Raw genomic sequence first — 20,492 nt, 5'->3', positions numbered from 1 at the left:
AATGAAAAGAAAGCAGTTATTTCACACATGAAGCTATGGTTTGGATTTGCAGTTCTATTTATACTGAGTGCAATATTTTTGGTTTTTTGGTTAAAATAATATTTTCACAACTTGTCACTTACTGAATGTACCTTATCCTATGTGTGTCATGAGACATGCTACTGATTGACAATATGATTAAAGCAGAACTTCAATATTTCAATTCAATGTCTATGAACTGCTAAATTTAACAATTTGCAGTATTAGTGTAATCCCTAAAACTTCAACCAAATAATAAAAGATGTAAGGAAATGGCTTGAAATATATCTTTATTTCCCCCTCACATCCCCACTTTTCTGTGTTAGTTATCCTATAAAAACTGTATGAGCAGAAAGTACAATTTTGTGCACATGCAGCTTTCACAGTCTTTTTGAAATACCTAATGAATAAAGCATAAAAATGATACTATTAGTAATGACAATTTCTGTATAGCTCCTCTTTTTTTTCTTTTTTCTCTCTCTCTCTTTTCTTTTTCTTTCTCTTTTCCTTTTGATACTAGTAACAACTGGCTTCCACCAGCTTGCCATATGCTAGGGAGGACCATCATGCTGAGAGGCCTCCGTGATCTTGCCTCTCCTCACTTGCAAATTCTGGTGTGCATTCTGGCTCAAGGGCATTCAGATTCACCACAATTCAGAAAAATTATGGGGCACAAGTCCAGTATTTTACTTGGAATTTTTACTCGATTTTTTTCTTTTTATCTTTGTTTTCATTTCATTTAGCTAATTGTAATATATTTGGTAAGGCACCCTTTCCCAGTGGGTAATATTTCTTCCTTTTTAAAATGATTACTATGATGATATATTTCATCTATGTCTGTTTTGCTGATAGTCATATCATCAAATCTATAGAAACTATGAAATTAGCAAAATATAGTTCATTCTTATTTCTATATCACCACGATGAGATTTTCAGTATCAATGCAATGAATAGAATAAATCAAAATACTCTGTATGGCATTTTAAGCAGTACTTATTGTTTTCCAAAAGGGGAGAAGGGGACAATTTAGAGTCCATCAGTTATAGCACATAAAATTAGCCTCCATCATTGACTTGGCTCCACGGTCTTCATCTATTTTAATTTACAAGAAAAAGGACAGCCAAGTACAGGACAGTAACAACGATGCGGTCAGAAGGAGGCTCTGTCTTCAGAGTTATAAAAAAATGCACTGCTTTTGTAGCATTAAGATGTTATTAAGATATAGAAATCTAACTCAGACAAAGTTTCAAAATAGCATATATTCCATAATATTTACATGTGTAAGAGTTGATTATAATAACATTTCATATTTACTGCACCAAAATATTTCATTCATTTAAAAATATGTGATCTTCTTGCATTATAAAGTACAAATTCCAACAGATATTCTGTTAATAGGGCAGACTACATTCAGATCATACTATTCATGATTCTATTGCTTCAGAGGTATGTATTTCTCACAATAGGAATAATAATTTACAGACATTACTGAATGGGGGTTTTAACCTATTCATGGCAATTATATTTTTTATGCAGCACATTTATTTCAAAATAAAACTAGCACTAAAATAAGGCTTTCTCCTTGAGATTCCAAAAAAAATTAAAAGATAATTCACAAGTGAACATATAATTCAGTGATATTTAATGGAAACTATTTATGGAGCATCTAAAACTATCTTGGCCATTATCTAAAATCATTTGCAGTGATCAGTTGCAGTTTGGTTTTCATATTTTGGGAAGCACTGAACTAATATGTCAAGAATTTAGATAATTAGGTACTATACAAAGACATTACTATTAGTAAGTGGTTTCCCAACTATATGGTATTCATAAAAATATTTGACTAGTCCAATTTCTAGAGTTCAAAAGAACTTAATTCTTTGTATTGTATCATGTAACTAAATGTTTCTATTAGTACGAAAAAGAGAAAAAACGAAATTAATTCATTATAAACTATTAACATATTAACTATCTGTTTAATGGATCCAAGTTGTCTATCAGTGCTTTCAGAAAATGAGCCCCAGTATAGGATAGAAGGACTTCGATAGAGAGAAAACAATCAAGAAAGTTCTCTATAAGTGCTATCCAGAAAAGTGACTACAGCCAATTCATTTGGGGAGAGATTACCAAGAGAAAAAAGGGTGGTATGGAATAAGCATCTTCTTAATCTATTTTAAAATTTACTTTGATCAGGTCAGCAGGTGGCGAGAAGGTTAAGCTGTTGGATCCCATATGGCTAGCTCTGTGGTTCAAGTTCCTGACATCGGGGCTTGAAAATCACACCAGGGACATGTGCATTTGTGCCCAAAATCTTGAGAGGAGAATGGAAAAGAATGGATTGCAGTGTGGCCCTCCCTTCTGAGGAGTGATTTCTCACTCTCCCTCTGTCTCTGTTGCTGTTCCTCTCATGTGACCTATGTTAAAAAAAATTACATTTGGTTTGATCTTTGGCCATCATATATGTTTAAGAAGCTGACTGTAGTCATCCATGGGAAACATGAGTGCATGTATGTGCATGTGTGAGTACAAAGGTAGCGGTAAGCAACAGGTGAGAAAAAGTGGAGCAAACTTTCTGCTCAAACAACTGCATGCAGCACAGCCTCAGACCTTGTTCAATGGAAATTTTAAACAAGTGATATCAAGATTCTGAAATATGTCTCAGAAGAGCTGTAGCAGGAGATGATCCATGGCTTCACTAGCAGAATATTTTTTGGAGAGGTTTTTGCTATAGGGCATGTGTACTCGCCAGAAAGAGAGAGACAGAGAAACAGAAAATGAGAAATCATCCCTGAGGTGGGATGGCCACACCACAATCCCTTCTCCTCCTTTCTCCTCTCAGGATCTGGGGCATGCACGCACATGCGCCCGGCATGAGTTCAAGCCACTGGGTCCGGGACTCAAATCTCGGTCGATCACATGGTAGTCCAGCGATATAGCCATTACGCCAACTGCTGGTCCCTTCACTAGCAGAATTCTAAAGACAAAATACAATCATAGAAATAGCTACCAAGAGATAGAAGTGGTCCAATCAAAGCAAAAGTAGACTGATAATAAGCAAAAGTTGTAGCCTTGGTTTTCTGGCATGCTCAAGGCGTTTTGCTTGTTGACTTTCTAAAGGGACAAAGAACGATAACATATGTTTATCGTAAGAGTGTTTACAGAAAGTTAGCTGAGGCTTTAGCAGAAAAACTCCTGGGAAAGTTTCATCAGAGTCTTTTCCATCATGACAATGCTCTTGATCTTTTCTCCCATTAAAAAGGAGCAACTTTGTGAGCATTTCTATAGGAAATTATTGAGCATCTACCTTACAGTCCTTATTTAGCTTCTTCTGTTTCTATTTGTTTCCTAGTCTTAAAAAACCTTTAAAGGGCATCCACTTTCTTCAGTTAATAATATAAAAAAGACTATACTGACATGACTGTATTCCCAGGACCCTCAGTTCCATATGGACAGACGAAATGCCTGGTATTATTGCTTACAAACGTTTCTAAAACTTGGGACCAGTAGTTAGCACAATGGCTATGCCACTGTACTCCCATGTAGTTGACCACAGTTTGAGTCGTAGACCCAGTGGCTTAAACTCACGCTGGGCGCATGTGCGTGCGTGCCCAAAATCTCGAGAGGAGAATGGAGGAGAAGGGATTGCAGCATGGCCATCCTCCCTGGGGGGTGATTTCTCACTTTCTGTCTCTCTGTCTCTCTCTCTGTCTTTCTGGAGAGCGCACGCACCCTATAGCAAAAAACTCTCAAAAAAAAAAAAGCTTCTAAAACTTGACAGAGATGATATTGAGAAACGAAGTTTGTATTTTTACTTTTATATTTTAATTTCATTTCTACAATCTTTTTGAAGTACTTTTGTGGTTACTTAGAACAATGAGAACATACTCCATGGATAGTCATTTGATTTACATGTTTTATTTTCCATTTAAGTATACCTTATTAAAGTGTGCTTCAGGGGCCAGCAGGTGGCATTGTGGTTAAGGCACTGGACTCTCACATAGCTGACTATGGTTCTGGTCCTGGACCAGGCAGCTTGAAACTCATGGCAGGCATGTGCGTGTGAGCCTAAAATCCTGAGAGGAGAATAGAGGAAAAGGGACTACAATGTGGCCATCCCTGTTGAGGAGGTAATTTCTCACTTTCTGTCTCTTTGGTGAGAGTATGTGCCCTATAGCAAAAATCCCTAAAATAAATAAATAAATAAATAAATAAATAAATAAAGTGCTTCAATGGTAGAGATGGGGTTGAGGAAATGAGGATAAAAGCCAGCAAGACTCTGAGGTGTCACTTCTCCCTTCAAATATAGCAATTTTTTTTCTTCTATTTGTTTTACATTTGGGCTGGGGAGTAATTTGGTATGGACAAAGGGCACTTAAGTTACCAAAAAGTATCAAAATGAAAAACAGCCATTGCATAAATAAGTTTGTGTGGTCCAATAGCTTTGTTAAAATTCTTCTAATGTTTGCTTACATGAAATAGTGAAGCATGTGGAACTATTTGAGTACTAGTAACAACGTGAATTTAAGTCCTGTTTCACGTGTGCTCACAATAGAATATTAAAGAAATATATGTAAAAACATTTTGAAATAAGTAGTTACTTCTCAGCCATTTAAATAGTCACAAAAGTATTACTATACATCATTTTTAAAAGATTGGCAAAATGCTCTTTTTTCAATAAAATCTTCCCTTTTTATTCTATTACATATGAAAAAATTCCAACTAATTTACAAAAGAATTTTCAACAGAAATTGCTCCTCAGTACACATACGTTTCAAATTTCGATGCTTTTGCTGAGTGCCTTTTTAAGAATATGACAAGTTGGAGGCAATAACACCTATATATAAAGAAGGTTGTTGCATTTCAAAGAGGCTGTGGAGAAACAAGAACTCTGCCTTACTCACAGAGTATATGTATGGCCAAATTATAATAGTTTCAGCATCAAAAATACACTGAACAATAAACTCAGAATACTTTACTATATAATATCAATCTTTTCTCTAACTGCTATTTGATTTTATAACCCAATTTTATATAGATTTTTTTTATATTGTATCTCAGTAGGTTAAAAACCACATTCTAAATAAATAAATAAATAAATACAGGTTTAAAAAATGCATTCTAGAACGTGCTTATGGGCCTAATTTTAAGGAATGTTTTAACAATCCAACATTTGTTGTCAAGTTAAACTTCCCAGGGCCTATGAGATTATAAACATAATAAAGGGACTTTCACCTGTAACAAATCTAGTACAACACGAGCTTAGGGTTCATAGCTTCTGACTGGAACTTTGTACACTGCCAGCACCATATGGCAATTTATTCTGCAAATTCTTGCACTGTCTTCCTTACTGCCAATTATTCCTGAACCCCTGTGCTTCACAAGTCTAATAATGGAAGAACAGTTCTGCTGCAATATCCTTAAAGCAATAAAGCCCCATCAGATACCTATCAGCCTCACACATTGTTAACATGAGTTTAGCTGTTTGTTAACAGACAAAATTTTGTTTTACTATAACTGATGCAAATGGTATTTTCCTTAATTGATCAAAAAGTGGTCATTTAAATTATGGTACTTTATTCTATGCTATGCTAAGGAAGTGTCTTAGGACATCACTGAATCAAAAATGCATCATCAGCGAAGGTCAGAATTTTGTATTTGGCTTTAGCAGTGACTTCCTGAACATGACACCATAGCACAGATAACAAGAGTAAAAACAGATAAATGACATTACATCAAACGAAAAAGCTTTTGCATATGAAGAGAAATAATCAGCTAAATAAAAGGGCAAAGTATAGAATAGGAGAAAACATTTTCATCCATGTATCTGATAATGGATTATAATATTCGAGGCATATAAAGAAAGGACCCTATAATGCAATAGCAAAAAAATAAACAAACAAATATTCAATTTAAAAAATAGACAACCTCATGGTTAAGGTAGCCAGATCCCACATAGGTGAACACACTGTTCAAGTCCTGTAGCCAGTGGTTTGAAAACAGGCTAGGTGCATATGTGTGCATGCCCAAAATCCCAAAAGGAAGGAGAGATGGACGAGAAGGGATTGTAGCATTACCATTCTCACAAAGGATGCTTTTCTCTTCTGTCTCTCATTCTCTCCCACAAATGCCCCCTCTAGCAAACAAACAAACAAACAAAACAAAAAACAAAACAAGGCAAAGGAAGTAAATGGATATTTATTCAAAGAATATATACAAATTGCCAATAGCTAAATGAAAAGGTGCTCAACATTACTAATTACCAGGGAAATGCAAATTAAATACATAATCCTTGCATTCATTAGAAAGGCTACTATCAAAAAAACACAAAAATAGTAAGTGCTGGCAAAGATGTGGAGAAAATGGAGCTCTTGTACATCGTCGGTGGGAATGTAAATTGATGTAGGTACTATGAAAAATAATGAGGTTCCACAAAAAATACGGAACTACCATTTGTTCTAACAATTCTATTTCTGGGTATATGAGAGCGCTTTAAAGACTGAGCAAAAATGGAATTAAAGTACGAATTTATTTTGGTATAATGGTTTTTTTTTTGAGAGGTTTTCGCTATAGCGCGCGTGCGCTCGCCAGACAGAGAGAGACAGAGAGACAGAAAGTGAGAAATCACCCCGCAGGGGGGATGGCCACGCCGCAATCCCTTCTCCTACATTCTCCTCTTGGGATCTTGGACACGCATGCACATGCGCCCGGTGTGAGTTTTAAGCCACTGGGTCGGGGACGGAAACCACGGTGGACTACGTGGGAGTTCAGCAACATAGCCATTACGCTAACTGCTGGTCCCTTGGTACAATTTTTAAAAAATCCAACATAGCTTTTGTTTTTTTTTAATTTTCATAATATGCATTTTCCATGAACTTTTTAAGAGAGCTCCTCATATATTAAGAACTGAAATCAGTATTCAGAAGAGACATCTGTATTTCTACATTCATTTTACCATTACTAACAATAGCCAAAACATGGAAGCAATCTAATGTCCATGGATTGATGAATGGAGAAGTGAAATGTGGCAAATAAACACAGTAGAATTCATCTTTAAAAACAAAAGCAATCCTGGGACCAGCAGTTAGCATAATGGCTATGTCGCTGGACTCCCACGTAGTTGATCGCAGTGCTTGTCCCGGACCCGGTGGCTTGGACTCACGCTGGGCGAGTGTGCGTGCATGCCCAGGATCCTGAGAGGAGAATGTAGGAGAAGGGATTGTGGCGTGGTCACCCCCCCTGGGGGGTGATTTCTCGCTTTCTATCTCTCTGTCTCTGTCTGTCTGGCGAGCACACGTGCCCTATAGCAATAAATAAATAAATAAATAAAAATAACTCAAAAAAAAAAAAAAGAAAGAAAGAAAGCAATCCTGCCATTTGCAGCAACACGAATGTACCTGATGGACATTTTGCTAAGTAGAATAACCCAGACATACAAACAAACACTAGAACCACTACATAGGGATCTAAATTGGCCAAACTCATAGAAGCAGAGAGCACAACACATTTGCCAGGGACCAGCAAAGTGGGAAGAGAGGGAGTGTTAGTCAAAGGGTTCAAAGTTTCACTTATGTAGAACGAACAAGTCCTAGAGAAAGCATAATACCTATAGTTAAGAGTAATATATTAAATACTTAAAATTTTTGCTAAGAGTGTATATCTTCTGTTAAGTGTACTTAATACCTAAATAAGAAAATAAATACATAGGGCAGGAGGAAACTTCTAAAGGTTATGGATAGGTTTATAGCATAGAACATGGTGACAGTTTCATGGATGTATACTTATCTTCAAACGAATCAAGTAAATATATTAAATATGTACAGCTTTTAAAACATCAATCATATCTCAATAATGTGGTTTTTAAGAAACTTTGTATTTATTGCTCGATAATATGCTTGGCCAACTCCAGATGTTTCAAATGCAGTAGGCGGCATTTCTATCAATTCTGTAATAGATTTGGTGAAGAATAAGGAAGATAATTTGGATATCAAGTCAATAAATTGCAACTTGAACTAAATGACTCACTTGAAAGTGATTCTGAGATTAATCACATATTTGACATGTCCTGGCTTAGTCAGCTGACATCAAATCTGTTCATTTCCAAATGCTCACTGAACACCTAGTAATGTGCCAAGCATCAAACTGCGTAGTAGGGGTGAAAAGAGAGAGAGAGAGCCTGTCATTTAGATTTTATATTGTAGGAATGGAATTTTGTTTTTGCAGCAAAAGTGCGAATCAATGAGGGTGAGTGGGAGCCCCTGCGAATCCTCTCTTTCTCCCATGTGGACAAAGGCAAAGTTTTCATACTCAGGAAAAATCAGAGTAAGGTTTCTAAATAGACATAGGTCAAAATAGACTGAAATCCTCTAGAACTAAATCTGGAAAGAGGAAGTGCCTTTTCCTATAAAGGAGCAATTTCCAGTACTGAACTATTTTCTTCTTCAGAAGGCAATTCTTTGTCTTCAATGATTCAAACATGTGGATATATATATATTTTTTGCCCACAGTGTGGCATTAATAATTCAGCATTAACACAAGAATAGCACTTCCCCCTGAGAAAATAGAACAAATACTGTTCAAATTAAAGGAAATGCTAAGCTATTTTTTTGTTAGCTAATTATTGTTTTTCTCCTTGTGATGTTTTATAAAAATAGCAGACAGAGTAAATTATAAACACCATTCTAATTTTCCTAAACTTGTAAAAATAAAGCATATATGATAACTCGCTGTGAAAAAAATGAAATATTGTACTTATTTGACAATTATTTATTTTTCTTTGCAATAAAACGACTTTCAGAATTGTGCAGCTGGCATAGAGCAAAGCATTACTTTAAGAAATACTGAAAACTCAAGGAAGGAAGTTTTTATAAATTTAACTAAATATAGCACATAATTTACATTTTAGTTGTATTCTTGGACTTAACAAAAGCACCAAAAGCCTAGTCTAACAGAAAATAAAGACAGGATTTTTAAAATAACCAAATAAAGTATAAATAATTTTCAATGACAATATTGAATCTAGTGCAACAAGTAAAGGTAGTTTGTACTTTCACATTCAATAATAATTTCGTATGTTTCTGAATCTATCTCTGACTTCTAGGTATCACATCATCTGTAAATATAGGCTTTCCTTATTTTAAATGTGATTTTGGCATAAGATGAATTATCTAAACGGATGATTCCCATATTTTGCATTTCACAGACTAGTGATTATGATAGTAATTTTAGTCCTTTATGGAATGCATAAAGAGTTATCTGTCAGAACTGTTCTACAAGTCTTAGATGTATTATCTAATTTTATCTTAATAACAATTGATGAGATAGTTAACAATTGATAATGTATTCCCATTGTATAGATGAGAAAATGATACCATGAAGAAATTAAATACCTTGTCCTAAGTTATACAGGTAGTAAATGAGAGAATTAATATTTAAAATCTCAACTTAGTCATTTGAAACTAAATTTGGGTAACTGACAGAGGAGTTTCAACTTACTTCATTTTGTAAGAAAAGGCTTTTTTTAGGTTTTTGTCATAGGGCACGTGTGCTTGCCAGAGAGAGACACAGAGAGGGAAAGCGAGAAATCACCCCCACGACCTGGGGGAATGGCCATGTTGCAATCCCTTATACTCCATTCCCCTCTCGGGATTGTGGGCACGCAGGCACAGGCACCCAGCATGATTTTCAGGCATCTAGGTCTAGACCTTGAACTGTGGCCAGCCAGGTGGGAGTCCAGCGTCTTAGCCACTATTCTACCTGCAGGCCCTATAAAGAGATTTTTTAACTCCTCCAACACTGCTTTTTAAACTATCTATACATAGAAAACATTTGAATAAACAACTCAATTAGAAAGAACATAATAATTAAATGAGATTCATTTAGCTTTAGTATCTAATAGTCTAGATATCTGATGTACATATTTTTGTCCAATAATATGTCCTAAGCTCTCTTGGGAATTTTTTTTAAAGAGATATTTTTGCTTTAGGGCACATGCTCTCACCAGAAAGAAAGAAAGTGAGAAATTGCCCCCTGGGGCAATGGTCATGTCTCAATCCCTTCTCCATTCTTCTCTCAGAATTTTGGGGGGCTCGTGCATAAGCACCTGGCATGAGTTTTAATCCTCCAGTTCTGGGACTCAAGCTGCAGTTGACTATATGGGAGTCCAGCAATGCCACCATTATGCCATCTGCTGGTCCCAGGAGTATTATTAGCATACTAATAATCATGGAGAAGAAGGGATTAAGGCATGGCCATCCCCCTTGGGGGGTGATTTCTTGCTTTCTGTCTCTCTGTTCTTCTGGCGAGTGCACGCGCCCTATAGCAAAAACCTCTCAAAAAGGAAAAAAAAAGATATAGTGGTCAATGAAAAGTTTCTTAAGACAGGACTTATGCATTATGTTTACTTTTTTATATGCTTTTCTAATGTTTATGTAACAGCTAATCTTTTAAAAATATTATAAAAGTTTCAACTTAGAAATCTAACTTAGGTGCTAGATTCTATAAATTGTTTATGATTCATCTCTATTTCAATTATTTACATCTCCTGAGTTTTGGGGCTATTTTGGGTTGAATTTCCAGAACTATAATTTATTTGTTACATAATCTTGGTCAAGTATTTTCAATGGTAAGTATCTGATCAGTGGGTTGTTGTGAGGTTAAATGAGTGAACACGACAAAAGGTGTTTAATATATTAGGCATGAAAAAAATACTGGTCTTTTCTTCTCTCCATATGCTTTATTTCCATTCAATACAGAAATCATATTGATATTTATTATTGAAGAATATCTTCACAAAAAACTCTGTAGGGACAGAACTATAATTTCCCTAATGAAATGAAATTAACAATGTCTTAGAGGTTAAGTGACAATACATTCAATACTAGGAAAAACTTCATTATCAGAATAAAAAAAAGCATCTTTAGAAGAAAACATTTTAATACAAAATAATATATGTGTTGGTAGAATATGTTTAAAATTGTGTTTATCTGAGACCAGCAGATGGCATAATGGTTGTGTTGCTGGAATTCCATGTATTGACCGTGGTTTGAGTCCTGGACCCAGCAACTTAAACTCACTCTGGGCATGTATGCACGCATGGCCAAAATCCCAAGAGAAGAATGAAGGAGAAGGGATTGCTGTGTGGCCATCCCCCTGGGCAGTGATTTCTTGTTTTGTGTTTCTCTCTGTATCTCTGGTGAGTGCACATGCCCATTATCAAAAATCTCTCTCTAAAACAAACAAAAAAAAATTGTGTTCATTTATTTTATAAGCAGAGCAACACAAACTTCTTTACTTACTTTGTAACTGTGTTAGTAATGTTAATATGTACTTAAGAATAATCTTATGATAAAAGTATTATGAGTGTTTACAGAAAAGGATATTGAGGTTCTGAAAGAGTACTCAACTTGCCTCAATTTATATTGCTAGTTTAAAAGAAGGGCTGGTAGGGACCAGCAGTTGGCGTAATGGCTATGTTGCTGGACTCCTATGTAGTCGACCACAGTTGGAGTCCTGGACCAGGTGGCTTGAAACTCATGCCAGGCGCATGTGTGTGTGTGCCCAAGATCCCGAGAGGAGAATGGAGGAGAAGGGATTGCAGCATGGCCATCCCCCCTGGGGGGGGGTGATTTCTTGCTTTCTGTCTCTCTGTCTCTCTCTGTCTTTCTGACAAGCGCACATGCCCTATAGCAAAAACTCTCCCAAAAAAAAGAAGGGCCTATATTCAAACCCAGGTGATCTCATTCCAGATTATGGGCTTTTCATATCTTTAATAATACTGCTTTTGTTGTGGTATTTAGAGAAAAATGTAGTGCCTTGATATACTCCTTTAAAACAAACACACACTATCTTAGGGCTGCTCCTTGATTTGGTGATAATGTGCTGCTCAGGAGAAGAAGGGTCCCATGTGATGACGGCCTTTTGGATCCACACATCACAGCATAACAAAGCCTAACTTGACTAATCCAGAAATTGGTACCAGGTGCAGGACAATGACATTACAAAATCCTAAACTATGTGGCACTGACTCAGCAGTCAGTCTATGAAAAAACCTGCTATTGGAAACTGGAGACAGCAATCCATATTATATAATACAAGAAAAATTTGGCTAAATGTCTTTGATTAATTGCAAGACAGATCATGCCCCTTGTGACTTTGGCCCTAGGAGAAGAGAATGGAAAGCAGCATCCTTAGTAGTGAAGTGTATTGAGTACTTTTGGCAAGATATTAGGGAAAGAACTTCAATCAGGAGATAGTCTGCAAAGATACATGAAAGAGAATTTAAAAAGTCCTCAAATTTGAGGCTTTGTAATGTAGAAAAGCTAACTGATGTAGACCTAAACAATAAGAAATACAGCTGAGAAAGACTCTGAATGACAAAGGTCCATTAAAATGTAATCTGTGCCTGGACCATATGCAGATGGTGGCATAGCTGGACTCCCATGGAAAAGGTCCTGAGTTTGTGTCCTGGGTTCCTCTAGGGACAGGGGTAATGTGTGTGTCCATGTTTTTAGCCAGCTGAGACTGGGGATGGATCACGGGGTGGAGACCCTAGCAGAGGTCTCTTTCTCACTCTCCTGGCAGAAATAAATACATTTTATAAAAGGAAAATATTTAATATGTGTCAAAGATAACAATAAAGATGTAGCTTTTCATGTCTACTGTTTAAATTGTGGAGCTCATTATGAAGCCTCAGGGCAAATACCAAACTAGGGAGGAGTCATACTAAAAGTAGTTTAATGGGTTACAATAACTCGGGGCAGAGATCATATAGAAAGATTGACCTTTGCACAGAAATCAGACATCTTCAATGTAACCACCACTAAGTCTGCAGAGTGAGGGATGGAGGCGGGGGGTGGGGGGGAGCAAAACAGCAGAAAACTGAGAAGTTTTAATTTTTTTAAGTTTTTTTCATAGGATACCAGTGTTCACTGAAGAGAGAGACAGGGAAAGGGAAAATGAGCAATAACCCCTCGAAGGAATGCCCATGCCACAGTCCTTTCCCTGGCATGATTTTCAAGTCACCAGGTCAGGGACTCAAATGGTGGTTAGCTATGTGGGAGTCCAGCACCCCAACTACCACACCACCTGCTGGCTCTGAGAATTATGTTTCTCAAAGGACGGTGGGCAGGATTATTGGCAAATACATAAGAAGTCTAAGGAGTTTTCAAAGGGTTTTATTGCCAAAGAAACCACTGTAATTTAAAAAATAGTGATACTGCAGTCCAACAGGTGGTATGGTGGTTAAGGCACTGGACTCCCGCATGGCTGACCATGGTTTGAGACCTGGACCCAGTAGCTTAAAACTTACGTCAGGTTGGCACCAGCAGATGTGTAATGGTTATGTCACTGAACTCTCACGTAGTTGACTGCAGTTCGAGTCCCAGACTCAGCAGCTTAAAACTCATGAGAGAGTGTGTGTGTGTGCTCAAAATCCCAAGAGGAGAATGGAGAAGAGACTGTGGCATGGCCATTCCCCCTGGGGGTGGGGTGGGGTGTGATTTCTCGCTTTCTGTCTCTCTGGTGAGCACATGTACCCTATAGCAAACATCCCTCTAAAAGAAAACAACAACAACAAAAAAACATATAAACTCATGCCAGGTGTATGTGTGTTTCTGTGTGCTCAAAATCCTGAAAGGAGAATGGTGGAGAAGGAATTACATGGTTCACTCTCCCACCTCCGATGGGTGATTTCTCACTCTCTCTCTCCCGGTCTCTCTCTGTCTCTTTGGCAGTGCATGTGCCAGATGGCAGAAACTTAAAAACAAATGAAAAGTACTGTTACTGTTTCAGACTTAAAATGACAGTTGGGGCCACCGCGCAGCCTCAGAGCTTCTCACTGTGCAGGCTCAGAGCTTCTCACTGCACAGGTTTAGAGCATATGCCCTTCTGTGAGTTAGGAATCCTCCTCAGGAAGAAGCCATTAGGAGTTGCTGCCTCTAAGTGCCTAAGCCCTGCCTCTGCCACCATCTGTGACTGGCTGGAGGACTCTGTTATTTGCCACGGAGGGGCCGGTCGTCTCCCTTTCTCTGGGTACCCTGGAACCATGAGCTGGAGAGAGACTGAGCAGGCCACAGCATAGCCAACAGCCGAGAGTGCCCACTGGGGAGGTGCCGGCTGTGGAGGTGGCGTGGGGAACACGATGCCAGAGCTGGAAGCTGAGACTCAACAGAGGGAGCTGCCCAAGCACCCCCCTATCATCCCATAGAAGGGAAGGGATCAAGACCGCCAACTAGAAGCTCCCACTTTAGAGTCTCTCTGTGAAGAAAACAATGCCTGTCTCGGCTTCCACCAGAGGAGTGAGGTGAGACTAAGGAAGTACAGAAATGTTGGCAGGAACTTCTGGAACACATAATTTCTACTTGGACATGTAAAGAGGAATTCATCATCTAAAGCCAGTGTTGCTCTGGAGGAGCTCACTCTCTACAACCCCTCCAGGGAAGAACATGAGAGGGGTTCTCTTCTCGGAAGCTCTGAACCCCAGAATCCCACTTGCGGACTCTAGTGTTACACACCCACATAAGAACACCAAAATCGGCACAGAGTTAACACATATTTAAGGGAAGTGCACAAGCGTATATCGTCAGAAAATAACACTGGATCTCCCATCCCACCCCAACCCCAAGTGACAAGAGCGCTGCACCTTCCTGTGAGCTGACCAGCAGGTGGCGCTCCATTTAGACGCCACAGCCTGGTGGGACCAGGGGATGGATATAGAAGTACTATATTTTAATCATTGCAATGGCTGGTCTAGAATTGGAGATGAGAAGGAAAAAATATGAATGCAACTGGCTTTCGTATGCAGGACCCAATATTATTAGCAACAGTGAAAATTTCTTGTGAAGATGAACAAGAAAGAACAACTTCATTAGGACACTCTTACGTGAATTTCAAAATGAATCTCATAGGCTTTATCAGTTTCATTATATGAACTGGCTGGACCATGATGTTCCTTCATTTGATTCTATTCTGGACATGATAAGCTCAATGAGGAAACACCAAAAACATGAAGCCGTGCCTGTTTGTATTCATCGCAATGCAGTCTGTGGAAGAACAGTTACCATTTGTGCAATAGATTATATGTGAACTTTGCTAAAAGCTGGAAAAATACCAGAGGAATTTAATATAATACTGGAAACGAGAACACAAAGGTATTCTGTAATACAAAGGGGCAATATGAGCCTATTCGTAGAGCTACTTCCCCACTATTTGAAAAACAGCTACAACTATGTAAAATTCATGGAGATTCACGGAGCCCAGATATTGCTTCTAGAATGAATGAAATGAACGCTGAAAATATGGTCGGCTGTACGGATTCTGAAAAACAAGATTCTCCTCCTCCAAAGCCACCCAGAACCTGTGGTTGCCTTAAAGGAGATGGTAAGGGAGAAATACTACAGCCACCAGAACCTCACCAAGTAGAGCCACCTCGGCATCTCCTCCCCCTTCAGCTTTATAAACAGTCACTAATTTGAGGCAGGACAATGACAACTATCATCCAAAGCCTATTTTGCACATGGTTTCACCAGAACAACACTCAATAGATCTCAACAGAAGCTATAATAAATCAACATAATTTCTAGGGAAAAAAAATAAATCAACTAGCCAACACCGATGAAAATTGGAGTAAAATTTAAGTTTGCGATGAAGAAGATTCATCTTCATGAGAGACCAAAAAGTTTTGATGGAAACACACTCTTGAATGGAGGACATGCAATCAAAATTATATCTTCATCACCCTGTAGAATTGAGAACATCTCTAAGCCACAGGAATTAAGTTTAAAGGATCTAAAAATTAAATGATATTTCTCAGAATTCGTATGTGGACTGTAGTGTAACACTGTCATACAAAGCTACGTTTATTCTACCAGAATGATCACAGAAGAATTCAGGCCTCTAAGGCTTAGAACGCTGGCATCTTGAAGAGAAGGACATGTAATATGGCCATTTTATGGCTGAAAATGCCATACTCATACCTGATTCATTTAAAGGGAAGTCTTCAGATTTTCCATGTCAAACTATGAAAACTGTGAGTTTACTACAAGCCCTCCAGTTTAAAACATAAGGTCGTGTGGGTCATTGTCAAGTTCATCTCTATTCAGTGCAACCCTCAGTTTTACCAGTCCTCTTGACTGATGAGCCAGACTCAGATGAAAGGAACTCTGATGGTGCTGAGTCCAAGAATTAAGCTAGTATGTCCATGACAAGTGTCACAGTTTCTGCTGCCACTAGTACTGAAAGCATTTCGTAGGAAAGTATTGCCAATGTCTGTTGCTAGACAAGATGTAGTAGGAATGATACATTTGGGTGCTGAAGAAAATGGTGTTAGTGAAGATTCTCCTCCTCCCCTACCTGAAAGAACTCTTGGGTGGTTTGTAGTAGCCAGGGAACACATTATGCTTCTAAGAGCTGAATCGAATGAACCTCAAAGTCGGTAAAAGTCTGAACAAAAAGGCTTGATAACCTCCTGAAATTGAAAAAGTAATAATCAAGCAGGAGTTATTCATACAGAGACCTGTATGGAAAGTCCATCTGCTTTGATGGATGATAAAAATCAATATCAGGAAGTCCAACAGAAGTCACAGATACTGGTTTTGGTAATCACTGTTGGAAACCTAATGACCAAGAGTCCACCGTAAGAATAAACATGATATAGGGAAAGGACACTAAATTATACTGGAAAATTCAAGTACCACTGAAAGCCAGATTTTTACTGTTTCATCTTTAAAATATGGAACTAATAGTGGTGTAAATTTTTAATTTTTTGGGGGGGGTGGGATCATCTACCTGCTTTAGGAGAAAGTATTACATGTGGTTATTTTGTAACTCCAATTATTATTGCCTTAATGCCTCCTAGCCCTGTTACATACTGCTTGTAGACTTGTTAATATAGTAATACTTTTATGATAAATTGAGTTTAAGGACTACTCTTTTGCTGTTTTCTCATGTGTGCATTATTTTGTATGTGTACAGAGCAAATATATATACAATTTGATAAAGTTAGTCATAAAACTTTATTAACAAAAGATGAAAGAAATTTGTGCATGGTCTATCTTTATGTACCTCTTTGTAAGTTATTTGCCTTAAGTTTTAGAAAGTAATTTCTGAATTTTAAAACTGCTGGGTTTATGCAGCCAGTATTGCAGATTACCAGATATCAGAGATTGTAATAACAATATATTTTGTACAAGGTAAGCAAAATGTTATTTTTATGTTGCATACTGTCTAATTGTTCATTCTAATTGCTTTTGTTTACATGTAGTCATGGAGACTCAGTAAGTACTTTGGAACAATATTAATTCTTTCAGCTTGTGTGTGTTACTTTAACTACCGTTAGAAGACTACCAAACTATATGTATGTTTCAGAATATCTGACCTGCCATTGAAAATATGGCAACAATTTTGCATGGCCAAAAGAAGGAAAGCAAGCAAGCAAGCAGGCAGGCAAATAATTAATCTAATGACACATCTAAAGGAACTGGAAAAGCAACAATCAAAAGCCTCAAACGTACTAGAAGAAAAGAAATAATAAAGATTAGAGTAGAAATAAATTAAATTGAGAATAAAAGAACAATACAAAAATTAGTAAAGTAAGAACCCACATTTTGGATAGGATAGATAAAATCAACAAACCATGAGTTAGACTAACAAAGAAAATCAAGAGAAAAGAGCTAGATAAATAAAATCATTACTGAAACAAATAATATTACAACAGGTATCACAGACGTACAAAGGGTCATGAGAGAATACTAGGAGCAACTAACTATACACCAAAAAAAGAGAAAATCTAGATGAGATGGACAAATGTCTGGACACATACAATATACCTAGAATGAACTAGGAAGAAATAAAAAACCTGAATAAGCCAATAACATGCAATAAGATTGAATCAGTAATAAATAGTCTCCCAAGATGGAGAAGCCCAGGTCCCCATGGCTTCACTTCTAAATTCTACAAAGCTTTTTTGAAGAAGAATTAACTCCAGCTCTGCTCAAACTACTTCTAAAAATCCAAATGCGAAGAACTCTCTGATACTCATGCTTTGAAGTCTCCATTGCATTAATACCAAAAGCAGACAAAGACATAACTAAAAAAGAAAACTACAGACCAATGTCTCTGATGAATACAGATGTAAATATCCTCAGCAAAATACTGGAAAATCAAATCCAACAACATATTAAGATTAGACACCACAACCAATTAGGTTTTATTCCAGGAACGCAAGGGTAGTTTGACATACACAAAACAATAAATATAACACATAACATTAATAGACTAAAATATAAAAACCACATGATCATATTAATTGATGTAGAAAAAGCAATGGACAAAATATATCCCTTCATGATTAAGACTCTCAACAAAATAGGTATAGAAGGGACATCTCTTGGGACCAGCAGTTGGCATAATGGCTATGTTGTTGGACTCCCATGTAGTCAACCACAGTTTGAGTCCCAGGCCTGGTGGCTTAAATTCATACCGGGTGTGTGTGCATGCGTGACCAAGATCCCGAGAGGAGAATGGAGGAGAAGGGATTGCAGTGTGGCCGTCCCCCCCGGGGGGTGATTTCTTGCTCTTTGTCTTTCTCTGTTGGAGCAGCGGGGGCCCCATAGAAAAAACCCCCCCAAAAAAAAAAAAAAAAAAAAAAAAAAGGTACATCTCTTAACATAATAAAAGGCATATATGACAAACCCATAGCTAACATCTTACTGAATGGGGAAAAGCTGAAAGTTTTACTGCTACAAAGAGAAACAAGACAAAGCTGCCCACTTTCTCCACTCCTTTTCAAACATAGTGCTGATAGTGCTGGAAGTCCTAGCCAAAGCAGCCAAACAAGAGGGTAAAATAAAAGCATTCGAATGGAAAAGGACTGAAAACTCACTATTTACAGATATTATGATTTTATATATATATAAAATCCAAAAGAATCCATAAAGACACCTCTTAGAAGTGATATATGAATTCAGCAAAGTCGCAGGATACAAAATTATTATATGAAAATTGATAGCATTTTCTTTTTTCTTTATTTTTTTTTCTTTTCTTTTTTGGGAGAGGTTTTTGCTATAGGGCACGTGCACTCTCCAGACAGAGAGAGAGACAGAGAGGCAAAAAGCAAGAAATCACCCCCCCAGGATGGATGGCCATGCCGCAATCCCTTCTCCTCCATTCTCCTCTCAGGATCTTGGGCACACACGCACACTATTAGGGGCTGGTGGGTGATGTGGTGGTTAAGATGCTGGACTTCTACATGGTTGACCATGGTTCAAGACTTGGACCTGGTGGCTTGCTTTCTCACATTCTCTCTATCTATCTGTGGTCAAATTAAAACATTAAAAACTAATAATAAATAAAATTAAATAAAAATAATTCTTTTTTTTTTTTTTGAAGAGGTTTTCACTATAGGGCGCATGTGCTCGCCAGACAGACAGAGAGAGAGACAGAAAGTGAGAAATCACCCCCCAGGGGAGATGGTCACCCCGCAATACCTTTTCCTCCATTCTCCTCTCAGGATCTTGGGCACGTACGCACAAGCGCCCAGCGTGAGTTCTAAGCCACCGGGTCCGGGATGCGAACCGCGGTCGACTACGTGGGAGTCCAGCGACATTGCCATTACGCTAACTGCTGGTTCCCTATAAAAATAATTCTTAAAAAAATTGTTCAATATCTTTTATCATAAGGGGAATGCAAATGAAAACAAGAATCACTTAACCCTGGTCAGAATGGCTATGATTTTTTTTAAAAAATACTAGGAGGGACCAGCAGTTGGTGTAATGGCTATGTCACTGGACTCCCATGTAGTCAACCACAGTTCGAGTCCCGGAACTGGTGGCTTACACTCATGCCGGGTGCAAAAACAATACAGAGGCTACTCAAAAACCTAGAACTACCATATGATCCAATAATCCTATTTCTTGGTATTTATCCAAAAGACAGGAAAGTAGTCAGAACGACACTTGCACATCTGTGTTATGTGCAGCATTATTCAAAATTGCTAAGATGTGGAATTAACCTAAATGCTAAGTAACTGATGACTAGATTTAAAAAATGTGATACACATACATTATGGGATACTACTCAGCCAAAAGAACAGTGAGACTATGTCATTTGATACAAAACTAATGAACATAGATGATTTAATGCTAAATTAAATAAGCCACACTATGAAATGTAAACATTGTATATCCCTGCTCAGTGTATACTGAAAGTACTCTAGCAAAAATTGAAATATCTGACAACATAATACTAGAGAGGACATGTTTAGATACCAGAGATTATATGGAAGTGAGGGGCAAATATAGAGGGATTCGTGGAAGGGGCACACCAAAAAGCTTTTAATAGACGCAAAACTGTAAGATTCTTGGTTAAAAATGACGTGTATGGTAATACCCTTGATTTGATTATTAAACACTGCATCATATCCAAAAAACCATATCACATGCCATAAAGATGCATAACACTTAAATGTAAAAAAGAAATTA

General features: G+C 37.6%; 1 protein-coding gene and 1 pseudogene across 1 annotated transcript in view; one reads left to right on the top strand and one right to left on the bottom strand.

Annotated features, from left to right (window-relative positions):
• LOC102488238 (attractin-like protein 1) overlaps positions 1 to 20,492 on the bottom strand; it is a gene marked incomplete at its 5' end in the record, with an annotated part of 503,763 nt that overhangs the window by 35,889 nt on the left and 447,382 nt on the right.
• LOC102487812 (tyrosine-protein phosphatase non-receptor type 12 pseudogene) lies at positions 14,737 to 16,652 on the top strand (annotated as a pseudogene).

The sequence above is a fragment of the Tupaia chinensis genome, unplaced genomic scaffold (genome assembly GCF_000334495.1).
Source record: "Tupaia chinensis unplaced genomic scaffold, TupChi_1.0 Scaffold143963_1, whole genome shotgun sequence".
NCBI lineage: Eukaryota > Metazoa > Chordata > Mammalia > Scandentia > Tupaiidae > Tupaia > Tupaia belangeri.
Note: the sequence above shows the minus strand (reverse complement) of the source record. Positions and strands in the feature narration are given on the sequence as shown.